General features: G+C 38.4%; 1 pseudogene; it reads right to left on the bottom strand.

Annotated features, from left to right (window-relative positions):
* LOC122351828 overlaps positions 1-24,484 on the bottom strand; it is an 84,400-nt pseudogene that overhangs the window by 23,793 nt on the left and 36,123 nt on the right.

Below are 24,484 nucleotides of genomic sequence, written 5' to 3'. Positions count from 1 at the left end.
GCCGGTGCCCGTAAACACCCAGCTGCCGCTTGGTAACCACAATGCACTGCAAACTGAGCAGAACAACAAAAAATAACATCACAGAGGCTTTCAATATCATACCTGAGCTTATAACCAAACTTTTACTAACAAATATTTTAATTTATCGAATCAACCCTGATGAAAAGACAATACCTCACTGCTTAACTGCCTTAAGGTGCCTAATCTAATTTACTTTTGTTCATAGAACTAAATATAGTTGAGTTGATTCAGCAATGTGAAATTATATTTCATAACATACAACAAAACGCTGGTTATATGTATTTTGCAGTGGCAGGTTAAGTGTTAGTGTTAGTCTGTCAACCAACTAACATGGTCCTATCGGTGACAGACAGTGGTCTCAAATATCTGGACACACGTTACATCAAAGAAAATACAGAACCAATAAACTAGTGTTAAAAAAAGTCAGAAATTATTACTTTTATTCAGCAAGGATGCATTAAATTAAAGTGTTTTTACATTGTTACAAAATAATTGTTATGTTCTTTTGAACTTTTATCGATCAAAGAGTTGTGACAAAGTGCATCAGTTTCCAAAAAAAAAAAAAAATTGAATAAATCTTAAATAAGTCTTAGAATTAGTGCTGTTAAATGATTAATCGTGATTAATTACAGTACATCTAAAATAATAGTTTTTGTATGCATAATATATGTGTGTGTTCTGGGTATATTTATTACGTATATATAAATAAACACACATACAGTACACATTTTGTTAATATTTACATGTATGCCTATATTTATATTCATATAATTTATATTATAATAGATCTATATAATGCGTAAAAACAAAACTGATCTGAAACATACACATGCATATGTGTGTATTAATATATACATAATATACACAGTACGCACACATATATTATGTAAACAAAAACTTATTTTAGTTTGGAGTGTAAAAAAAAAAAAAAAAAAAGATCTTACCAAAACCAAGCTTTTGAACAACATTAGAGAATTATAAAGCATGTACAAGTCTAAAACAACCTTCAAACCTAAACACATTACTTTTAATGTACTGCGCTATTCGGTTCTAACAGATGTTTAATAAATCAGCTGAAAATGATTGAATTTTTACTCCAAACTTCATGAATACTTATTAAAATATAATTTTACTGACACACTTAGAGCGATTTCCCCCCTGTTTATTCCAGCAGCAGATATTGCTGACGGCAGTCTGGGCTCTGATACAAACAGGCCTAATTACAGGCTGTCTGAGACACATGCAATTTTATAAACTAATGGAGACCTTTCCGATCAGTAATGCCACCACAATCTCAGCCTGCCACACTTCAGTTCCTCTTCAATCACAAGAACGCTGAAAATCAAACATATGAGAGATGAAAACGTACGAAAGCCAAATATAAAGCTGAAAACGGTCCCATTTGTGACTGTCATGGTCAGTTGAGTCTTAACTATGATGATAGATCATTGGGTCTGAGTATATGAGATGCCTGACATTTATTATATCAAGCGCACAGCTGGGATTATTGACACAAAAGCCACAATCAGATATTATAATGATAAAACAGGCCAAATAAGCACGGAATCAATGAACAACCCCAAGCGAACCAACCAATCAGGTCACGTTTGCTGAGGCTGTGAGAAAATCAAAGATGAGGATTGAAAACTATCACTGCTAAATGCGCCACACTGGTCCTGCTTGGGAACGTCGAAACCTCGTGTCGGGATGCTTATTCCCTTGTTATCCTGCATCACCCCGCTTCCCTCCGAGATCCAAGCCTGTAAAGGAGCTTTTTCTCTTCCAACAAAAGCCATATTGATTCAGCGTGGAGGCCACGGCCCTGCTGACTGACACCACTAAAGAAAAGTGAGGCTCCCAAACAGTCTCTGACACATTCCCCTCCCCGTGCCTTTCCCAGCCGTCAGGAGAAGATGATAAAAACCTCCGCAGATCACCGGGAGGGGGGCGCTGGGAAAACACACCGCTCAAACAGCTGGGTCGCCAATCAACACTGCTAACCTGCAGTTCACAACAACCACTAAACCCTATCATTTTACCTCAAAGATATGCCAAAGTTGACGCCGAAAGCCAGAAGCGAGGAAGACGGATGGGTTTGCAGACAAGTGGAATGACTGAGATTTTCAGCAGAGGTGCGACCGGCAGACACTGTCGCCAGTGTGTACAGATGCCCCTGAGTCACCGTCGAGAGCTGAGAGGTCCACTGTCTCCGGAGCGAGATGCGGATCATGCAAACAATACTCTACTGTAGAAAAGTTCAGGCAGCTGACCTGACGCATGCATTGTCCGCTCAAACACAGAGCGTGGTGAAACACACAATGGACGGCTATTCTCCTGCCTACACAACCTCTCTGAACTACCTCCTTCTGTGACAGAAGACCTCAGCTCATCCTGGACACAGTGTTGGGTCACAGATTGGTGAAGATGGAGCATATGTACAGAAACAGAGCAGCTCACAACGCAGCAACAGTGACATTGAAGATAAGACAGTCTTTTCTAGTTAACCGATAAATTCTGTAAAAAAAAAAAATTATAGAAAATTTGGTGTAAATAAAATAATAATAATAATAATACAGTTCTTAAAACTAAAATTAATCAGCTCATAATGATATGCTCATATTTTTTTCAATATTAAGGTGGATAACCGATAAAACGGTCTGCATAAAAAACACTAAAAGATCAAATCAGTAACAATAAATCAATGTATATATATTTTTCATGTTAAGGCCAATAATACATAAACATCTCATAGTAAAATTTTATGCAATTTTGTTTCAATAATTGGAAAATAAAACAACAGCAAAAAAACAACCGATACTGGTAAGCCGATTATTTATGTTAAGCTGGTTATTTTATGTTAAGACCAACAACCGAGAATTTGATTATTTTGTTAATTCTAAATAAATAAATAAATAAATAAATAAATAAAATCAGCCTCCGATACTTATAAGACAACTTTTTTTCATATTAATATTTTTTCATATTCATATTATTTACAAAGCAAATGTAAATTTACATAGCAAATGTATTTCTAAATGAATAAAAATTATATTTACAATTATATTTATAATTTTTAATTATATATATATATATATATATATATATATATATATATATATATATATATATATATATATATATATATATATATATATATATATATGCCACATTAAATAATGTTTGCAGACAGCTTCTAATCAAAAAATGCATTGGTAATCAAAAAGATGTTAGGAAAAAAGATGAGAATAATGAGAACATCTGGCTAATGATCGGAGGGAGCAGGAGCTTTGAGATTCTCTTGTGAAGATTCTGTTTTAAATGATGCTCTACTTCAGAGCGCTTGAAGATAAAAGTCAAAGGTCAATGATCTCTCCCCATGTGTGCGGTCAATACGAGGTGATAGTGGTATAGCCGGGGATCAGGTGCGCATCCCTCCCACATCAAAGCATAAGAACTGATCATTAGCTGCTGACGGCGGCAGTCAGGGGCCACAGCGTCCACACAGACACTGTCCAGCCCATTTATATCTGCTGAACTGAGAACAGAAGTAATCGCTTTAGTCCTAGTACCATTTAAATGGTTGAATATGCACTGACGGCGGGTACTAAGAAGTGACGTAAGCCGTTAGCTAAACTGCTGAATTCTACATCAACAGGGCTAAATTTTATCACTGCACCCCTATGATATATCCGACCCAAAAATGCCTCTTTCTTTTCCTATACATCATCATTATCATCATCATCATTAATGTGACTGCTGTCTATTGCCCATCACTCACTATTTGAAATCGTCCTCTCAGTCTTGTCTCTCCATCCCCATAAAGTTTTCACCACACTCCAGACTTGTATTTATGTGCATTCCACTCACAGACTGACCCAGATTTCTGTCCCGAGGAATAATTTCTCATTCTGCCCGGAATGAGAAACTCTGGAGAGAAGAAGCGCTCGCTGGCTCTCATTTACAGGTGCCACTCCATCTTGTCCCGGTGACATACGGGCTTCTGAGCAGCTACAAAACTCCCAGCACTCTCCCCCATGCTTCAGATGACTCTAATTGACTGATGGCTATTGAACGGCACTGCTTTCCCACCGGAAAGATTTGTGTCATAGGACAATAACTTCCTATTTCCAGCTGTTATAGGTAATTCCGAGAGGCTACGTGGCCCGCTTCAAGGTATCTTTTTGATGCTTTCTTCAAAGGCTGAAATACACCACACAGATTACACACATTTTTGCAGTCTAGACGAGTCAGAACCAGCCGCCGAACATCGTAGCCAGTCATAGCACAGATTTTGGAAAAGTCGGAGTCGACGGTTTTCACAATGAAAACACATGCTGGGAAACAGACTCGTTTTAAGTTTCTGACTATGACCCCATCCAGTTTGAGGATATCAAACGTGACATTTTGTGCAGATTTTAAGACATTTCGTTTTGGTTTGTCGCATGTCTCTAAGTATGTTTGTGTGAGTTTGTTGTGTTTGAGGTACCTTGAAAAGTCTGGTTTGTGTGATTCTTGTGTTCGATGCCAAGTGTTTTAGAGTCTTTTTCAAACTGTAATTATTGTTGAAATTAGTTTTTTTACGCTGTTAAAAATATATAAAAATATATATATATATATATATATATATATATATATATATATATATATATATATAGATGTTGATATATGTAGATATGTGTAATACTGTATTTGTCTTAGCCTTAAAAAAATAAATATCATACATTTTTCTCTGATTTACAGAAGACACACAGTAAATGTCATTCAGTGTAACAACTTTGTCAGGCATATTTACAACAAAAATCTATTTATGACATAATTATTTTTCTAATTTAAAATATTTTTATACTCACTTATCATTAGTTTACATATTTTAATACAAGAATAAGCACGTTGTTTGATTTTTTACATAGATATTGTGTTTATTAACATTATTCAAACCAAATTTTGACATTTTATTCTCCAAAAACTTATTTGAAACCTTCAAATTAGACATTTTACTTACATTTAATGTGCTTTCTATGGACATAAAATCCCAAATTTCACACATATTTCATTGTGTAACCTGCTGTTACTTTCTGGTGAAAAAACAGTTTCTTCACCAATTTCTTTTCTCCAGTGTATTACAGAAATTACATGCTTTAACTTTAAAAGGCTGCACTAAAAAAGTCTAATGAGAAGATGTTCTGTTAAACGCATCTTACGCTTCTGAGGAAATTCCAGAAGCTTTGTTTAATCCTCAATAAGAACACGCTGCTTTGAAAAAACTTGCACGCGCATACACACACACACACACACACACACACACACACACACACAAACCAGCGCAGGTGCACGTATTTCAGACAGAGCTCTCACCAGACACACAAGTTTCATCTCCCGATGGCTGGAATCATCCCTAGCGTCTTCTGCTGCTGCCGCCGGTGCAGCCCTATCACTTTAAACAGCCCCTACCCCACCATCTGAAAGAGCCCGGGACCCCCTGGGAACAAGTGGGAGGGGCCGGGCGATTAGGCGGCGTTTAGACATGGACCATCACTATGGAAGCAGGGAGCTGCTCATGTCTGCATTCAGTCTACTTCAATCACATACAGTCTCAGACATGGTGACAAATCTCCAGCATACAAGAAATAGAAGACCCAAGATCTGTTTTGGTTCAAAACAAGCTTCAAATGCAAGTAATGCATTTATAGTCTCATCACAAATGCATTATGGGGACAGTCATATTGTATGCATGATCATTCATTCATTCTTTTATTTAAAAAACAAACAAAAAAATCCAGTAACAAATACATTTGTACTATATTACTAAAGGAGTTACTAAAGATAAATAGGACTCACTTTATGTAAATAATTAAATAAATAAACATTCATTAAAAAATAATAAATAAAAAGCTACTTGCACTTACAACTATATAGTTGTAAAACATACAAAAATAAAAAAATCTGAAATTATATGAGAAACAACTTTTCCAATGCTAATTAATTTAGGAAAAATTAAACAAGAGACTTGCTTAAAAGTAATAAAAGCAATTAATTGTGAAGACAATATTTGTAATACAGCGTGGCATTGATTATTACGGATATAGTTGTCCCTGATGTTACTTTGGATAAAACTTAATCTTAATCAAACTTAATAGTATTAAAAAAAAAATTGTATGTTTGAGGAGATTGCGACATGTTAATAAATATGCTTCTTGTCCTTTAAACACATACACGCATTTGATATTTACCAGCAATATTTTTCAAAATAAATAAATAAAAGAATGAGTAAAAATCTGAAATAACATGAGCAGCAATGTTGCTAACAAAGCTATTTAAATTAGCAATGGTAAACAAATAGCCTTTAATCTGGAAAAATCTCTTTAAGCTCTAGTTCATTAGCGTTTTTAAAATGAATGCACGAGGAAGAGAAGATGAGAGACAAATCTCGCACTCTTTCTCACCACCATCCCCCAAAACCCTCTCTCTCTCTCTCTCACACACACACACACACACACACACACACAGTCTTTAGCGGGATCCAGTGTCCACACATCGGCAGCTTAAATCACAAAACCGCTGGATCTTCACAGCACACCAGAATCACCTCAAGCAGCACGACACGAGGTGAATACAATCTGTCAGTAAAAAAAAAAAAAAAAAAAAATCCAAGGAATCTGATTTCCAGACAATAATGAGCCACACCTCTCTCCCATCTGATGCCCGCCGCACACCCGCTCTCCCTGCTGCCGTACATCACGTCTGTGCCAGCCTGGCATGATCGCTGCCAAACACAGCCATTACTGCGGCCTACACTAACTTTTCTGACAGGAAACATAATTGTTCTTGCGAATGACTCAAAGACCCCTGCTAGCGTGGCAAAACCAGATGACTAATTATGAAGTGCATTCCTCAATCGTGAAACAATTACTGATCTAACATCCGAAACATTCAGCCCCCCCCATTTTTTCGAGGACAGAACAATCACAAATGAGATCCCGACTGTTCCTACAAAAGAGTAATGAGATTAAATGGAGAGCAAATAGAGATCATCTTACTTCTCAGGCTTTTCCAATTAAAAAGACCCCTGTGATCTCGCGTGTGTCCTTCAGAGCTTCGGATCTCAATGGTGTCTCAATATAACCTCAAATGACAAAATCATCCGAGCTTTGTTAGCCATATTCGACCGCCGTTCTTGTGTTGTAAGCCTCGTCTTCCCAAATTTACGGTAAAAGTTGTTACTTGAATGAAACAACTATTAAAGAACACAAGTTGCCGGTCTCAAAAACAAGATGCAATTTACCCACAAACTTGCCTACAATAAACCTAAAAGTTACAACATAAAAAAAACGAACTGGTCAATAACATATAACACCAAATGCATGCGTTTATATCAACAAAACACATTTTTATGGGTATAAATGCATGGTATATTTTATTCATTGGTTTTGCAAGAACATTTCAGTATTTCAACTTTAAAAACTCACTTCATTTTCATTATTCTTTTAGCACATTCCATTACTATGCAAACGAGAAATACAACAAGCGTTTGTAATTACATGTAAACTTCGCAACAGCTTCCGACTGAAATTTAGTAGCAGTTTCCGACTAGCACCGCTTTAGTGCATTTCTTTAAGGCGACGACATCAAATCGCCGCTTTCTACACGCCGTCAAAGTTCCCCCGGCATCGCTCACTCACCGCTCGGTCAGCGCACCTCTCCGGCGCAGGTGTGGAAAACTCTTCAGGAGAGCCGTCCGACGCTCTCACACAAAGCCTGCAGCGGAGCAGGGCTTCTTTTTTTTTTTTTCCTGGGCTCTGGAGGTCTGTCTGCGTCTGTCTGGAAGCGGGGCGGCCAAACCACACAGCGGAGTCAGCAGCAGTGACGGAGCACGTGCCCGCAACTCATCCAACCGCGCGAGCTCAACTTCAGGAGCAGAGCTCCGCGCTGAGGTCACTCCGGGCCGGATGACACCGCCGGGGCGCAGGGTGAGCGCCCGAGTCAGGCGCTTGAGGTTTGGAAAAGCTCTTTTGTTTCCTCTCGAAGAGAAATGTGGAAACCTTTGCTGTCTCTATCTGTCTCTCGCACACATTTCCTCTCGTCTGTCCTCCTCCCCCCAAACCTCAGCCCTCTCTCTCCTCTTGTTCCTCTATCACCCCTCCCCTCCACTTCTCTCCCACCCTCCTCTCATCCCAGGTCTGCACACAGAGCCCGGCCAGGCTGACGGATTAGAGCGCTAAAACGCTCCAACCCCCACCACCCCGTAACACACTTACACAAATAAAGCTTCTTCGGAGGATCTCTGCGGCACCTTGGCATCAGCAACGAAGCATCTACTTACCTTTTGCAAAATAAGATTCTACGCATTGATCATATTTAGGATAAGCTGCTTGATTTCTTGGTTTCCATTTAAAAGAAAAGTTCTTCTGAACATAGACAATAAGAACCCGAAAAGTCATTTATATCAAACTATTGCTCGACGTCTTATAACATTTGAGAATTTGAAGAGCTTTGAAGAATGTTCAAGCTGCTCTTTATGCAATGAATTAATTCAGTAGCGTAATTATTCAAATAATGACGCTATTGAATGATAAAAACACCATAATAAAATATAAAAACTGTTCGCCTATTTTTAGATTTTATTATTTATGTTTTGGCAACACTTCGATATGTTATTTTGTTTTATTTTTAATAAGTTTGGCAGTTTAATTGTTACTTTATGAAGAAATTATCAGTCTAGGTTAATGTTAATCATGTTTGTTCACAATACATTAACTAATCTTAACAAATTCATTAAATGTGAACTGTTTAAGATATGTACAAATTAGCATTAATTACAGCAAAATTAATAAATGAGTACATTGTTTATTATATTAATGATTTAATTCATGTTAACAAATGTAACATTATTGTAAAGTGTTACCATATATACATATATTTTTTGACTCAAGTGTTTGTTGTTATTTATTCTTTTTTTACTTTTAAATCTTGTTTTTTAATGATCTCCGCAAAGCGCATTGACAAGCTACATTAAAAGGCACTGTATAAAAATGCTAATTATTATTGCTCAATTAAAATCTTGCTGATTTGCACATCGACATATTACATTTTTCGATATAGGCATCAAAATTGGCATTTTGCTTCACTGGTGTGCCATATTTGTGAATGCCAATGATTTTCTTCAAATAATAACTTGCAATGAGTGTCACATGACTTCTTTTTTGTCAATACTGTAGTTTTACAACATCCGACCGTATTTATTACACAGATAAAAACACGAACGCTCTTCAAAACATCTCCTTCGGCGCTCCAAGAAAGAACATCACAGGGTTCGAAATGACACGATGAGTAAATCACCGCAGAATGTTTATTTTTAGATCAGATTTTCATTTAAAACAGCCGCGCATACAGCTTTTAGAAGAAGAACTAGAGTATAAAATGCGATTGTTAGCTTCTACAATGCTTCCTATCGGGCTCTGAAACACTTTTTTCTTGCCGAATCCATTATTTACACATAAACAAGCGCACACTCAACCACCTAACAAACCTTCACATAACACGCGGATAACACACCTGTTATGTCAAGACACTGCATTCATTGACTTTGCAGTCGGTGTCAGCACCCCTGTTAGCGAGGAATCCCAGAACCGAGGAGACCATTGACCCTCCGGTGACACTGTGACATTGTGTGATCTTGTTAGGGAGAGAAAGAGAGCAGTGTTCTCCTATCTGTTTCAGCGAGCGACCACCACCCAAAGGAGGAGGATACCGGAGATACCGGAAACACAGAACAACTCAAATGTGACACGATGAAGAAATATCACGACAAGCTCAAGATGCCGTTTGTCCCAGAATTGTTGAATTCTCACATCTCGGTTTTGTTTTTTGAGATCTTTCTAGAGGAGTCACAGAGCGAGGGCTCTTGAGACGGTTCTTTGTGGCCGAACATAATCATTAAGTCTTAAGTCCGTAAACACACAATGCCAGATTTCCGTCTAATCTTCTCAGTCAAAGCGTGAAACACAAGCTCTAGGTCCTTTCTAAAGCGGGAGCACTGTCTAATTGCACACACACACACAAATACACACCCTGAAGCATAAACACAGAGTAGGCGCCAAAGGCTAATCAGCTTTAACAAGCTTCAGCGAGAAGAATCAAGCCGTACACGGGATCTGCAGATGGTGTATCATACGGATCATATCCATGCTGAGGTATTCACAGTCGCTTAAAAAGCAGCTTACAATGACGTGTTCTTGTGGAAAATTGCAAATGTTAAAATTGGAGTCAACAATTTAAAATTTGAAAATGATTGCGGTTAGATACGCTGGCAAGGGAACGATGGAATCAGTGAATCAGATTCACTGATTCAGACTGAGTTCATATTCCTGTCACGTTTTTGAAATGTATATTTGTTTTTGTTTTTAAAGAAAGCAATCATTTTATTTAACTACGATGCTTTCAATTCCGTTCTATTCGTTCCAGTTCTATATGATGTTCTTTTGAATTTCTGTTCAAAGAAACCAATCAAAGAAAGAAAAAATCTAAGAACTCCAAGAGAAAAAAATTGCGTCGCGGTTTCCTCTGAAATATTAATTGGCATTAATTAAAATCTATTCTTACACTGTCAAAAATTGTTACATTATTTGGCAGTATTACCGTTTTAATGTAAACCCCAAACTTTTAAACAGTACTTTTTATATTCAAAAAAGTTGTAAATATTGTAAAAAAGTAAATATTGGTTACATTTCATATTGGTTATTGCAATATATGAATTGTAATGTATTGTAAATATTGACTTATAAATCGCACAAATACAATACCCTTATAAATAGTAATGATGACCCTTCAACGCAGCTGTTAAAAGGTGAACAAGCTGCGCTCAATGAACTGAAGCGCTTCAGAACAAACATCTTCACCGAATGATAAAAATAACTAAAAATATCACTTGCAATGTATGTTATAAGGCATAAACGGCTTCTTGCAGTACGGCAAACCAAAAGATCCACCGGTTGTATGAGCAGCAGGTCTTTGTGGCGAGACAGGTGCAGTCTCTACGGTGCAGAACACACAGACGACAGTCTATAACACCAGCGGATTTGATTATAATGTCACTGAAAACAGGAAGTGTGGTTGACTCCTGAGGGAAAGCTATCAGCCACCAGCCCCTTTAATGAATAGCTGAACACCAATTAGGCGACATTAAGGCCGATATACACAAAGGAGGGCGAGAGGAGGAATCCACACAAAAGGAAGCCGACGGTTCACTCGGAAAGCGAGAGATAAAGAGAAAGAAAAGAAAGAGGGGGTATAGACCTTCTCACCCAGGATCATTTATCCTCGCCGCTTCACGACACGTCTGTGCCCTTTGACTCTATCCGCGGAGACATCGACATTTACAAGACGCACCGCGGAGATGCAATCAGCAATACAAATGGGTCGTCTCTCGTGCACGACAAACACGCGGCTCTGTGAATAAGACACTGATTATGCTCCGCATATGAATTCCAGATGGATTCCCTTACGGTGAAAATCTTAAAAATATGCAAATTTCGACGAAATCGGGGGGGGTTAGAGACAGGAAGGTGAGGACATGAGAGGAGAAAACAGCCAAAAGGAAGGAGGGATGGAAAGGGAGAGGGGTTTACCCCAGCAGACAGGGATGGTAAGATAAAAAGAGGGAAAGAAAGGGGGGAAGAGGGAGGCAGGAAGAGAGGGAGGGTTTTTACACCCCCACCCACACCTCTCATTAACTTCCTCTCTGTCTTTCTCTCGTTTGCTACACGAATAATTAGGGCGTTTACGCTAAAGAGGAGACGGGTGCTGGGATCGCTGTCACACTGGGAAACACGGAAGCCGTCCAACACACACACACACACACACACACACACACACACACACACACACACACACACACACACACACACACACACGTGCACAGGCACTTCTTTTCAAGAATAAAACATGGACACTTAAAAGCATTTTGTGTTAATGACTGGCTCTTCGCAGAATATTAAAAACCATATAAGGCTTGGCCAGTCTTTCACAATACAGCAAAAACATGTCTCTGCCTACTTTCTGCATAGAATTCAGCTGAAATTTCAGCAGAAATGACCACCAGTTTTAAGTAAAATGCTCACAACTTCTATTCGTTTTTACTTTAGTTTGCATTACATAACCAGCTCCACATGCACATCTCTTCTGATGCAGTAAGCCTGGTACGAGTATTGCGGTAACGTGAATCATGACAAACAAGCTTAAAGACTTGTAGAAGCAAGCTAAAATCGCTGCTTTCATTCATTTCTCACCCTCACGTCGTTCCGAACCTGTAAGATCTTTGTTCACATTGGCGCCACGCTAAGCTAGTAAAAGAATGCTAACCAAATGCTAAAAGAAAACCTATTAAAAAACGTATTATTTAACTAGTTTTAACTCCAGGGTAATATAACGCGACGTATGATATGTAATATGAATTTATTTTCACATTAAGATTTAAATACGCAATAATGCATTTTTTCTACCATCTCTGGCACCAAACAAAGTACCAATAAGGCTCTATTAAGGAAAGCCGATAGATTTTGCGTGACAGTGGCCGACTGTTAAAATCTGTGCAAACTGACTCCTGAAAATTGCATAAAGCCGGCCAATGAGATTAGAGCTTGTCAGATCGAGCTCTTGCCATTTGTGTGTGTAATGAGCATCGGATTGAGCTAAAGTGGGCATGCTGTCTGGAGCTGAGGCTAGAAATAAACTGTCATTCCATCATAACAAGAAAATGACAAAAACAGTGAGTTAAACCCAGACCAGACTGAGGCCGGTTGAATTAAATACAGTTCACGCCATACCAGACAACACACACACACACACACACACACACACACCCTGACAGGCTCAGAAAGCTCAGCAGATTACTGCACAGAGTGCTGTTAAACACATTTACAGACATATCCTACATCCTAAAATGCTTTTCATGAAATAAAAGACAAAAGACGGCTCACTAAATCTGTGTGGGTCTTCTCATTCAAACTTGAAATACGTTTGCGTCTTAAAACCGAACTCAATCGCGAGCGAAGGTGGCATACAGGAGCTAAGTGTCAGCATGCGTTAATATGCAAGATGAGTGCTTTGTATTGCGTCATTGTGTCTTTGTCGTAGTTTACCGGTCACAAAGGCATTAAAACCCTAAAACTGAAAATAAATGGGCCGAGCGGCTCTATGAAAGTGAATTATCATATGAATGGCCACTTTTGCTCTGTCTGAATGGGTGATTAGGGTGGGACTCTCTCATAAGGCCTGAGGAGCGTTTGCAGCCCAGCGCTGAAATTAAACACCAAACATCTCCAGAGGACACCATACAAATCCATTTAATAGCTGTGGACACACACACACACACACACCGTGTCAATGTAGAGCTGACACGAAAGATGCTGAACACGTGACGCTGACTGTGTCTTTAGCTACTATGAAGTATTCGTGCCATACAATATTATCTTCATTGTGAATTGTTTACCGTTTTGGAAAAGAAGTACACTTATTTGAATCACCTGTACTTTAAATTTGAAAAGTACATAAAAAACTGTACATGCAAATAATATTAATAAAGTATAAAAAAACACTTAAAGTATGAGAATACATTTTCACGACTGCTACTAAAATAATTAAAATTATATATATATATATATATATATATATATATATATATATATATATATATATATATATATATTCATTTAATTGCAATTAACATGCAGATTTCTTGATTATTTTAATTTGTATTATTTCCATATTAAGTGTTAAACTGTACTTCACAAAAACAAAAGACATATGTGTTATAGACATAAAAATAATTCTAAAACCAGGGTAAACACAAAGAATGAAGATGCCCACTAAAACAGCTCCTCGTGTAAATGTAAAGAAAATGGTTGATAGAGAGAGAGAGAGAGAGAGAGAGAGAGAGAGAGAGAGAGAGAGAGAGAGAGAGAGAGAAGTAATTATATAGATGAAATCAGTACAATATAGTTGCTTGATCCTATTTAGGGGGCTTCAGCACACATTCAGATAAGCGTCTGAGCTCACCTCTACAGCTGAGACTGATTAAACAGAACAGAAGTGACTGCAGAAAGACAGAGGTGAGTGATATGTAATATTAGAAAGAGCAAACGATATGTACAGGTGAGGTGAATAGCAGGATAACACAGGTGCAAACACGTAGGCAGGTGTGTATGACTGATTCCACAGGACACACACACACACACACACACACACATGCAGCTGCTCTGCCGTGTGACAGGCCGGGCTCACCAGGTTTGGGGCAGGAAGACCACCAGCCTGCACCCCACTACCATCTGTCTGAACAACACACACAGGAACTGCCCACACTGAGACGGGCTACACACACATTTGCACACATAAAATATACACATAGATCCTAATAAGGCACAGACAGCGTGTTTAAACAATAAATTGGAATAAAAGATAGACGGCGCATCTCTGTTTCCTTCCACCGTGACGTCTATATGTCTTAGAAACGGCCATTTCGGTAACAAGGCCCCGCCCAAATTTCCTCAGAGCCAATCACAAGCACACATTCATGACGCCACGCCTGGTTTGTGTAGCATTTAATAGCTAAAACCGAACGTACTGGAAAAGCGAACCCTTCGACGTAATAAACCTAAAGTGACAGAGCCTATCTTTGAAAAAATATATATTTTAAGCGTAATCAGATTTTTAGTTTGGCCCATTTTAAAAGGTGAGGGCGGAGTTTAAGACCTATACCGCAACCAGGGGTGATGTTCTGGCTTCACTTTCCAGGAGCACGAAAAATACTTAGTACCTCAAAATAAGTAAAAAGTGGTTCAAAATAAGTAAGATAATATGTGATTATAGACAAGTAAAGACACACACAGCACAGCTAAAAACTCTTTATAACTGCTTGTACTGGCCAAGGCAGCATTTATTTGATCAAAAACGCAGTTTAAAATATTAAATATTAATATTTATTTCAGTTTTAAAAGAGGGACCGTCAGTGGACGTGAACCGCTGTGACCTCAGAGAGAATATGATCCACAAACACACTCAAAAGCTCACTCCAGCTCTTCATCTGTTCCTCACAATCCCTCTTTTTTTTCCACACTGTCTCTTCCGCTCCCAAATTCCTAAAAACAAATCACTCTTTAATGTGTTTGCAGTGTGGCGTAGGTCAGAGGAAGCAGACTATATGTGTGTGTGTGTGTGTGTGTGTGTGTGTCGCTGAAGACAATAGCGACACTGAGCAATGACTGCAGGAACAACTGATTCATCCCTCTGCCAAACTACACAGAGAGATTTTAGTAGCTGCAGCTTTGAAGTATCTTTTATCACATATGTTCTGTTCCAAAACCTAATGAATTTCCTATCTAAGCAGCGTTTACAGATCCCAACACGAGGGCTGCTCCAAAAAGTAGCCAACTTAATCATGCTGTCTCCTCAGAGAGATCGTTTTGGCAAAATTCGAACGTAGCGCCACATGTATCCAGTGTGGAGAATCTAAACTCATGCAGCGGTTTTCTAATATTTTGATGCCATCCAAATGCAAAGATTCCCTTGAGAGAGTTCTTCCTAAAATGTAAAGGCCTTTTTTGTATTTTTTTTTTTATGTATAAAGACCTTATAATACTGAAAAGAAGGGAGGAATAGTGTAATAATTTCACGGAAAAAGAGCTATTGATATTGTGAAGACAAAGTTATAAATATTTGCCGATAGGAAAAACATTATTGGTATTTAATCTGATGATTCCAGCAGCAGTCAATTCTATATATTGTATATATACTTATATAGACAGGGTTCTGTCTTATCGGTTTCCATTCTTTATTGAAGTTTTTTCTTGCATAAATTAAATAAAATGTGCAATTAAAAACAATTTGAGAACCTTTAAATATTGTTCTATATAATTTCATTTCATTTTGTATCTTTTTATTCATTTTTCCTCAGAAGCTTGATGAATTATCAAGATCGGTTTCTCGTGGGAATTTCTTTTTTCTGCAAATATTACTTCATAAACTCTCACGCTATATTGGAATCAATTTTGAATCAAGACTCCTGTGAGCATCATTAGTGCGCTGAGCAGTAATGCTGCACATGTAGAGCGTCCCAAATCAGTCACTAATGAGGTTTCTTCCCAGTGAAGATGCTGCCTCAGGTTTCATCTCGCTGGGTCTCGAAACAAAAACACTTGAGTTGATTGTGTTGTATTAACATCTCTCCCTGCGTTACCCACAGTCCTCCACTCCTCCTCTTTCGTGCAGGACGGACCCAGCGGTGATGAATCTACTGCGTCTCAGCAGATGGACCGTCTCAGCCTAACACCTTTCCTCCGGCTACTGAGCACGCTCTGTGGCCTATCAATAATTCAGATGCCTTGTAAAGTGGCAGGCGGCTTGGAGGTCCCTCAGCGGCTATCAGAGTGAAAGTGACTATATTACAAGCAAGGGCTTGCTTAAAATTTAACACCTCAGAGTCTAGGTCTTTAACTGAAAAATGCACATATGCCTGCTCTTATGAAACTAGAAACACTTCGAACTGTAACATTTAACATACATATATATATATATATATATATATATATATATATATATATATATATATATATATATATATATATATATATATATATATATATATATATATATATATATATATATATATATATATATATATATATATATATATATATATATATAGTATATTGATAGATATATATATATATATATATATATATATATATATATATATATATATATATATATCACACACACACACACACATTATAAAACCATATTGAACTTTTAGCAGTCAAAGCAATCTTAAGTTATAGAAAAATCATATTTGATACATTTCCTTTTTCTTTACAAAAATTAATCACAAAAATGATGATGCTGAAAATCAGCTTTGCACCAGGTAAATAAATTACATTTTAAAATATTAATACTATAAAATATTTTATCGTTTTTTTATTGAATAAATGAAACCATTGAGAGATAAGAGACTTCTTTACAGAACATTACATTTTTTTAGCAGAAGTGTACTGTATACTCATACTGGAAATCAATAGAAGGTCAAGTATAGGTTACAGCACATGACCCAGCACAGTGTGTGATTTGTTAAATGTACTACCAACTAAAAAGTCATCCACCGATATCAAGCATGCTATAAAACATACTACATACTTAGTATGCCATTCCAAACACGCTCAGTAACAGCAAAGACATGTCTGTTAACAATTAGTAGGAAGTCAAGTTACCAGAATTATACGCTACACTAACCTATGTGTGTGTGTGTGTGTGTGGTAGCTCATTAAGGGCTGATCCATCTTGTCACACAGCTGTTTCATAAACCTCGATACCCTGCTGAGACGGACCAGTCTTTGCTGCTAATGACTCAACCCACACACACACCTAAACCTCCGTCACACACATGCTGATGTGGGAGGTCTGAAAATCAAAGCGCATATCAGCTCCCGTCTTCTTCCGACGGGGTGTTTGGAAACCCAAACCGCTCTCTAGCCTAAAAAAACGAGTCAGTCCCGCAACATTTGTACAACACTTCACCTTCATCCAAGCTGTAAAACATGATCAATAGGTGGCACCAGAGCGCCGCGGAGCCGAGGAAACACCACGCCTTTCCCTCGCTCTCCTTCTCCACCCTTGAGCCGTGACTCACTCATTCACAAACGCACCTGAATGAGCTGCTACCAAAACCAAGGGTTGCTAGCTAACCTGAAACAGCTGTAGTAAACAGCATAAGACTGATCAAAGCTGAGACACGATACCTAATAAACACACAAACTGATAACACTGTTATGTGCAGGCACCCTTATTCACCCGCATAGGCGTCTTATTACAAAAGACAGCGTGTGGGTATGTAGTTGGATTAGGATGGTGGACTAGTTTTAAATACCCTGTGTAGCAAGCACACTTAAGCATACTTAAAAAGTGTTTATTATGGAAATAAAATAATATGCTTATAACATATATTATGTTTTCAGACTATTAACTGCATGCTAATTGATTTATATTTATATCATTTATATCATTTATGCAGTACATGCAAATATATGTAAGTACTTTTTTAAAATGAATGCTGTATGTGTGTGTTTTTATATATACGTATAATAAATATACTCGGTTCAGATACATACAAATGCTACATTTAATTTTTGGCGCAATTAACGGCGAACATTTGAAAATTTCACTCATTTAAATGTATTTTGTAATTATAGTTTTGTAATGATAAAGTTTTATTTATTGCAATAAAAAAACTATAAATGTAATAGAAATGGTTATGGTGATGACGCACGGAAATTAAGACTAAAAGACTTTAATAATCCACATAAAGAGTATCCAACAACGAGGGCCGCGACACACACACACACACACACACACACACACACACACACACACACACACACACACGCAATCTTTAAGAAATGAAGTACACTGCATCTCACAAACACTAAAACAAACAAACAGACTGTTACGGTCCTCTCGAGTCAAAGTAGTAGATTTGCATGATTTTGATTTGGATAATTCAGCATGCAGCTGTCATTAGTCAGGGCATTACATTCATATTGCAAATAGCTCCCAGGCAAAAAAAAAAAAAAAAAAAAAAAAAGCAGGTAAAAGCTAACATAATGTACCATGCATACTTCCTTGTGTCAGGTACACAGAGATCAAGTTTATGGACCGTAGCTGTTCTATTTGAACACCTGTGTCTTGGAAATAACAGCTGTCACTTTAAGAGCTCAGACAGTGAAAGGAATCTACAAAGTACAGATGTATTTACATTTGTGTGCTGCTACAATCATATCAAAGTCAGATTAATCTCTCTCTCTCTCTCTCTCTCTCTCTCTCTCTCTCTCTCTCTCTCTCTCTCTCTCTCTCTCTCTCTCTCTCTCCTGTAGGTCTCATACCAATCACATTTATCCTTTCAGCCACAACGCAAAAGATAACAAATAAAGACAACATGCAGTCACATTTACTGTCGTTCAACAGATGTTCATTGCCAAAAAATCCCAGTAATTTGAAAGAAGAATCTACATATTCTAGGGCTGCAAAACGATTAATCACAATTAATCACATCACATATATGTATATATGCACACACACAAATATATGCATACAAATGTTTGCACATTCTGGAATTTTGCAAAAGTTCAAGTTCTCTTCATCAACCAGCAAAAAGTTGCCAATGAGATTTGGGCGGGGGGTTTTTTTATTTTATTTTATAAGCTGTCATACAAACTTGTGTTACTATTTTTATGGCGGAAGATAAAAACATTTTTCCCTCTCTGCTCCTGTTTGTCCGCCAAACATCTCCTTTTGTGCCCCACAGGAGAAAGAGTTTCGTTATGGTCGAACCTGTCTGACACCGAGTTGGAAACGTTTACCTGAAGGAGCCTGACCTCGCCTCAACCCACGCTAGACCCGGCCCACCGCAGGCCCTTCACAAGCGTGACATCACTCTTGGCTGAGAAAGGAATGTGAAGGTCACTCTACTCCACTGGACATAAAACGAGAGCCGAGCGAGGAACTGCACAAGTGTGTGTGTGTGTGTGTGTGTGACCTCAGCAGACGGAGATAACCTTGAGAAAGCTTTAACCATATCAACAACATGATAGAAACTCCGAAGTCACTACAACCTTTACCCGATGTTCTTCAAACGCCAATAATGCAACAGACTACGTTTAAGCTGGTTTGAAAATGCACACAAAGCGAGAGATGACCGATCATTTCTCGTCATATTTCAAATCTGACATCATTTAGGACAGGCTCGCTGACCAAACCTGCATGACGTATTCACAAGAGCACCTCTTGCGGTCACTCGAGCATGATGTGCGATCGCAAAGCATGAAAAACGTTCTTCGGGGAGAAGACTGCGGTGTGTTAAATTGCTGTACAGAGTTCAAGTCTCGCTGTGTAGTCTCCACTTCCTCCAGCTGTTCTCTGCTTCGACAATTGACTTGACTCTCTGATGTTCTGCGGGGAAAAAACAGGCCGGCTAAAAACGGCACAGAGGATGGAAGTCAGGAGCGAGTGGGTCATTGAAAGGAAAACCTCATGAGACATCGTTTTCTCTTCGTTTTTGCTTACCTTCTGACCTGCTGCATGGTAATGGTGAAGGAAATGGAGCGGGGTTTGTGAACAGAAGAGTGGGAAGACAAAGAAACCGCTACGGAATGGAATCTATAATGATTCTACTTCCGCCTGCGCTTCCTTTTTCTCAGTACTTTTGAAGAAGCTAATATAATCATCTTTTGTCATACTTTTATTATTTTGATTCTTTGACTAACATACCAAAGCACGTGTAAAGTACTTGATTAAAATTTGTACTTTTTCATTTCATTCCGTCTCATAACTCGTAATTCTAACGCGTGATTTCCTTTGCGCTGGCGCTGTGGATTCATCAGTGCCAGACAAAGCCGTCAGACTATTTTAGTACAGCGTTACATATGGTGTTCAAGAACCGTTAAAAGAACCAAACGCCCCGGAAATCACCCAGTTCCTTTTTTTCCGGAATCTTCCGAATCAGTCTCCTGCAGTCAGCGTTCCGAAAGAGCCGTTTTTTAACCTCCCGAGTGTCAAAAACGTTGTCTTGACGCATTCGTTGTCTACAATTTGAGCAAAGTGTTTTCCAATATGCCGATATTCTTCTTCTCCCTCGCTTTCCCGTGGGCCCACCTGGCCTTGTCGAGTCTCCAGACGATCTCAGAATGCTTTTGAAGGGCTTTAAGTCGGTCTGAGGAGTCCGGAGGGAGACGGCGTTCTTTGAACGATCGAGCCCATCTAAGACGGGGATCTCGAGGGTCAGGCTGAAGGGGGCAGAGGGGATGAATCATGTCCAGGGGTGTCTGAGCCGCCGCACGCATTGTTCCAGAGAGGCCCGGCATCTGGATCCCACAGGATTTTTACGATGTTGATTTAAACGCAGCCTTCCAGCATCTGCGTCTCTCTTATGATCCCCCTTCCCCCTTTGTCTCCATGGCGACCGTCTCCACTAATGCCCGCACCGGACAGTTACTCCGAGGGGTCGGGTGTGAAACGGTGCGGGATTGATGACTCATATCAAATCGTAGATAAAACACATGACTGAAGAGAGCGATCCCATTGGCTCACCCTTACTAGAAAACATTGACCGAAGCGTAATAAACCAACTACAAAGACCGAAAGGGCAGTGGAGAGGGCAGACAATGAGAGATTGATGGAAAGCTGGGACAGCAAACTCCTCCGAGCCCCTCCAGTTACCAAGCGTTTCCTTCTCTATTGTCTGGAATGCTGGCGTCCACCGCAGGAAGTGGGCTCTTTGTTTCCTCTATCTCCTTCCTGCCGGCCCGCGACTGCTGCGTGGCCGTGCGGCGCGAAGAGCTCAGGGGGAAGAGGAAGGCAGACGTGAACTGTTTGCGTGGAGACAGGAAGCAGATTCTGAGAAGCACAGAAGGTCTTTGGCAAGCACTACACCTCACACACACGTGACGGAGAGGTGAAATAAAGAGAACGGGATGTGAACAAGATGTAATTGGTCTCTTTAGCGTACACCGAGGGGTCAAGGTCCGGCTGGTTAGCACGGTCCAGTTAACCCCTGCTGAAAGATGCTAAGGACAAATCTTAGGCTGAACGTGCAAATAGTTTATTATCGTTCAGTAATTAAGCAATTAGTTGATCAAAAGTGAGAAGAAAGTATCGAACATTGTTACAAAAAAGTCTGTATTGCTGTTCTTTCGCATGTTCTTTTTATGTACCGGAAAAAAGGATCCTAAATTTTGAAGCAGGATGACAAGAAATATTTTCTAAAAAATCTGCATATTAAAGTGATTGCCGAAGGATCGTGTGACACTGAAGACTGGAGTACTGATGCTGAAAATTCAGACTTAATTCAGACTATAAAGTTAGTTTTAATATATATTCAAATAGAAAGAACGTTAGTGTACATCGCAAGTGTTTAATTATATTAAAGTGAACCTTTCTAAGCCTCTTAAATTGTGAAATTAATTTTCTTTTCCTGTCTGATGCCATTACCATCAGAGTTTAGCACAATCTGTGCTCTTTCCAGATATAATATCTATAGTACACACACACACACACACACACACTGCCAATACAGAAACAAATAGGATCTTGTGTAGATTTAATTTAGCCTAGACAATTAAAATGATTTATAAGGCTTATGTACGATATAAACCTACACACAGCATGTTTATTAATCTCGACTCAATTACAAACCAAAGAAATTCAACAACTGCTATGCTTTGCAGCTATTAACATCCCATCAAGAATGATTCCACATTGAGATCTGCAACACTTTACAATTTGACAAGCCAGACAAGCAGCGATACATTTAGAGAAAACTAAATCTATCGACAGCATCCAGTGGCAAAATGGCAGTTACCACGGTTACTGACTCATCTTTCAGCGTGTAAAAACAAACAAATAACTGCAATAATACATGCATGTCTGGAGCGTTCGAAAGCAGCACTCGCGTGAATTAGGGTCTTTTTAGCTGCAAGTGTCCTTTTATCAACCACTGTTTTCTGCAAATGGATTGTAAAAACATCAATTTGCAGAAAACGACATTAAATAATTTTCTGGTATCTTCTGGGGTTTGCTGGTCACAATAGGAATTGATCAAAAAATGTATAAAGGAAAGAAAGAAAAACAAATACCTATTTGGCCGGTCCTTTTTACTTCTACAAAATAAAACAAAACCTTAAAATGTTTCACTTAAAAACTCTCTCCAGCTGTTCTTGCCAGCTAAAGCCTTAGGTTAAAGGTCACTTTCTGCCGTGTAGGTACGGTAAGTAGCTTATCACCCCAACGGCCTGCGATATAGTCATGTCAACACCATCAGCCCAGGCTATAGCAGGAAATACTGCACGGGTTATAAGTGTGCAGCGCTGGAACCAGCTCTTCAGGACGGACTGGCTTCAGTGGGAAGAACAGAGGAAGAACGGGAGAGAACGGACACACAATTAGGAGAGGATGAGAAAAGTATAATCTCGTATTTTGTAAGTGAACTTTAGGTAAATATTCTGGAAGATAAACACAAATGTGCTATATAGAGACAAGTACACTATGTCCGTGTTGGTTGTGTAGATTTCATTTGAAATTATATAATGTATCTGCTATCGTCTGCTTTCGGGCCAGAGGCAATCCCATATTGATTCATTTATCCTGAATGACCTGTTTTTGCAGCTTAGTTTTGTTTAATGTAATGTAAAACTACACACTACATCAAACTTTTTTTTTTCCTTCAAATGAGCAGCTCGCAGCTCCTCTTCTTCATCTCATCTTCCAGTGTTTGCTCTCGGTGAACGCGCCTCTAAAACAGTCCTTCATCGGTTAATCAGCCTTAATTACACACACACTTAAGCCCTTTGTGCGGCTCTCATTAGCAGTGTGTGCTGGTCAGTCATGAGGAACGGGGTCCTGGAGGGGTCTGCATGCATTCGACTGCTCTTTGCGTGTCTCTGTGCTGATTAAGACTCTGACAGCAGTCTGTCCTGACGCTAATGATGTGCGTTAATCATCTCAGCATTAAACAGAAAGACACGACGGACTCTGCAAAAAAAGACATCGTGCTTCAACGCAACTGAACAAAATGGCAATTCTAGCATTATAAACGTGTTAGCATCTTCCGCTAATAAACGTGTCATAATTTGTTGTTCCAAACCTATATGGTTTTCGATTGGAACAATTTTTAACAATTTTGAGGAACAATGTGTACCAAACAACCCCATTGTTTTTTTTTTTTATTTCTGTAGAAGAAAGATGTCATACCGGTTCGAAATGACATGAGCGAATGATGACATTACTTTCATTTTTGACTATCTCTCTAAAAATATGTTTATATTGTTACATATGCGTTCATAATGAAGTTAGGTTTGAACACGTCTGCCCTAGCTGTCAAAATTGAAGTGCTACTGTATTTTGTAAGGAATTACTTTTTGTTCTGCATTATTAAAGACAGTGAAAAAAAATACATTAAATAAATAATAAAAACGGTGTAGTATTTGCTTTAACAACTGTCATTCAGACAGTTTAAAATAAATAAATAAAATAAATAACATCTCTCTAAATTAAAAGAGAAATTTTAAAATAGAATACAAATATATATATATTTTTTTTTTTAAATTACTCCAATAATCTTTGTTATACTTTGGAAGAGAATGTCAGCAAAAAAAAACATTATTTTAGATACACAAAAAGAAAAACATTCTTTAAATGACAGAAACTGTAAATGACAAAAAAAATCTTTAAAAAAATGTAAATATAATTTTACAAATAGCATTTGTTTGCAATAATGGGTCGATCAAATGATACATTTTTGTGTTAAAAGCAAAAAAAAAAGAAAGATGCCTGGAAATGAAAAGAAAAAACTAAAAAGGTCTGAAATATTTTCAAAGGGAAACTTTTTATGAAAAAGACACAAAACACAAGTGCAACGGTTAAAGAAATC

Source organism: Puntigrus tetrazona, chromosome 9 (assembly GCF_018831695.1).
Source record: "Puntigrus tetrazona isolate hp1 chromosome 9, ASM1883169v1, whole genome shotgun sequence".
In the NCBI taxonomy this organism is placed as follows: domain Eukaryota; kingdom Metazoa; phylum Chordata; class Actinopteri; order Cypriniformes; family Cyprinidae; genus Puntigrus; species Puntigrus tetrazona.
This window is presented reverse-complemented; position numbering and strand designations above follow the sequence as displayed.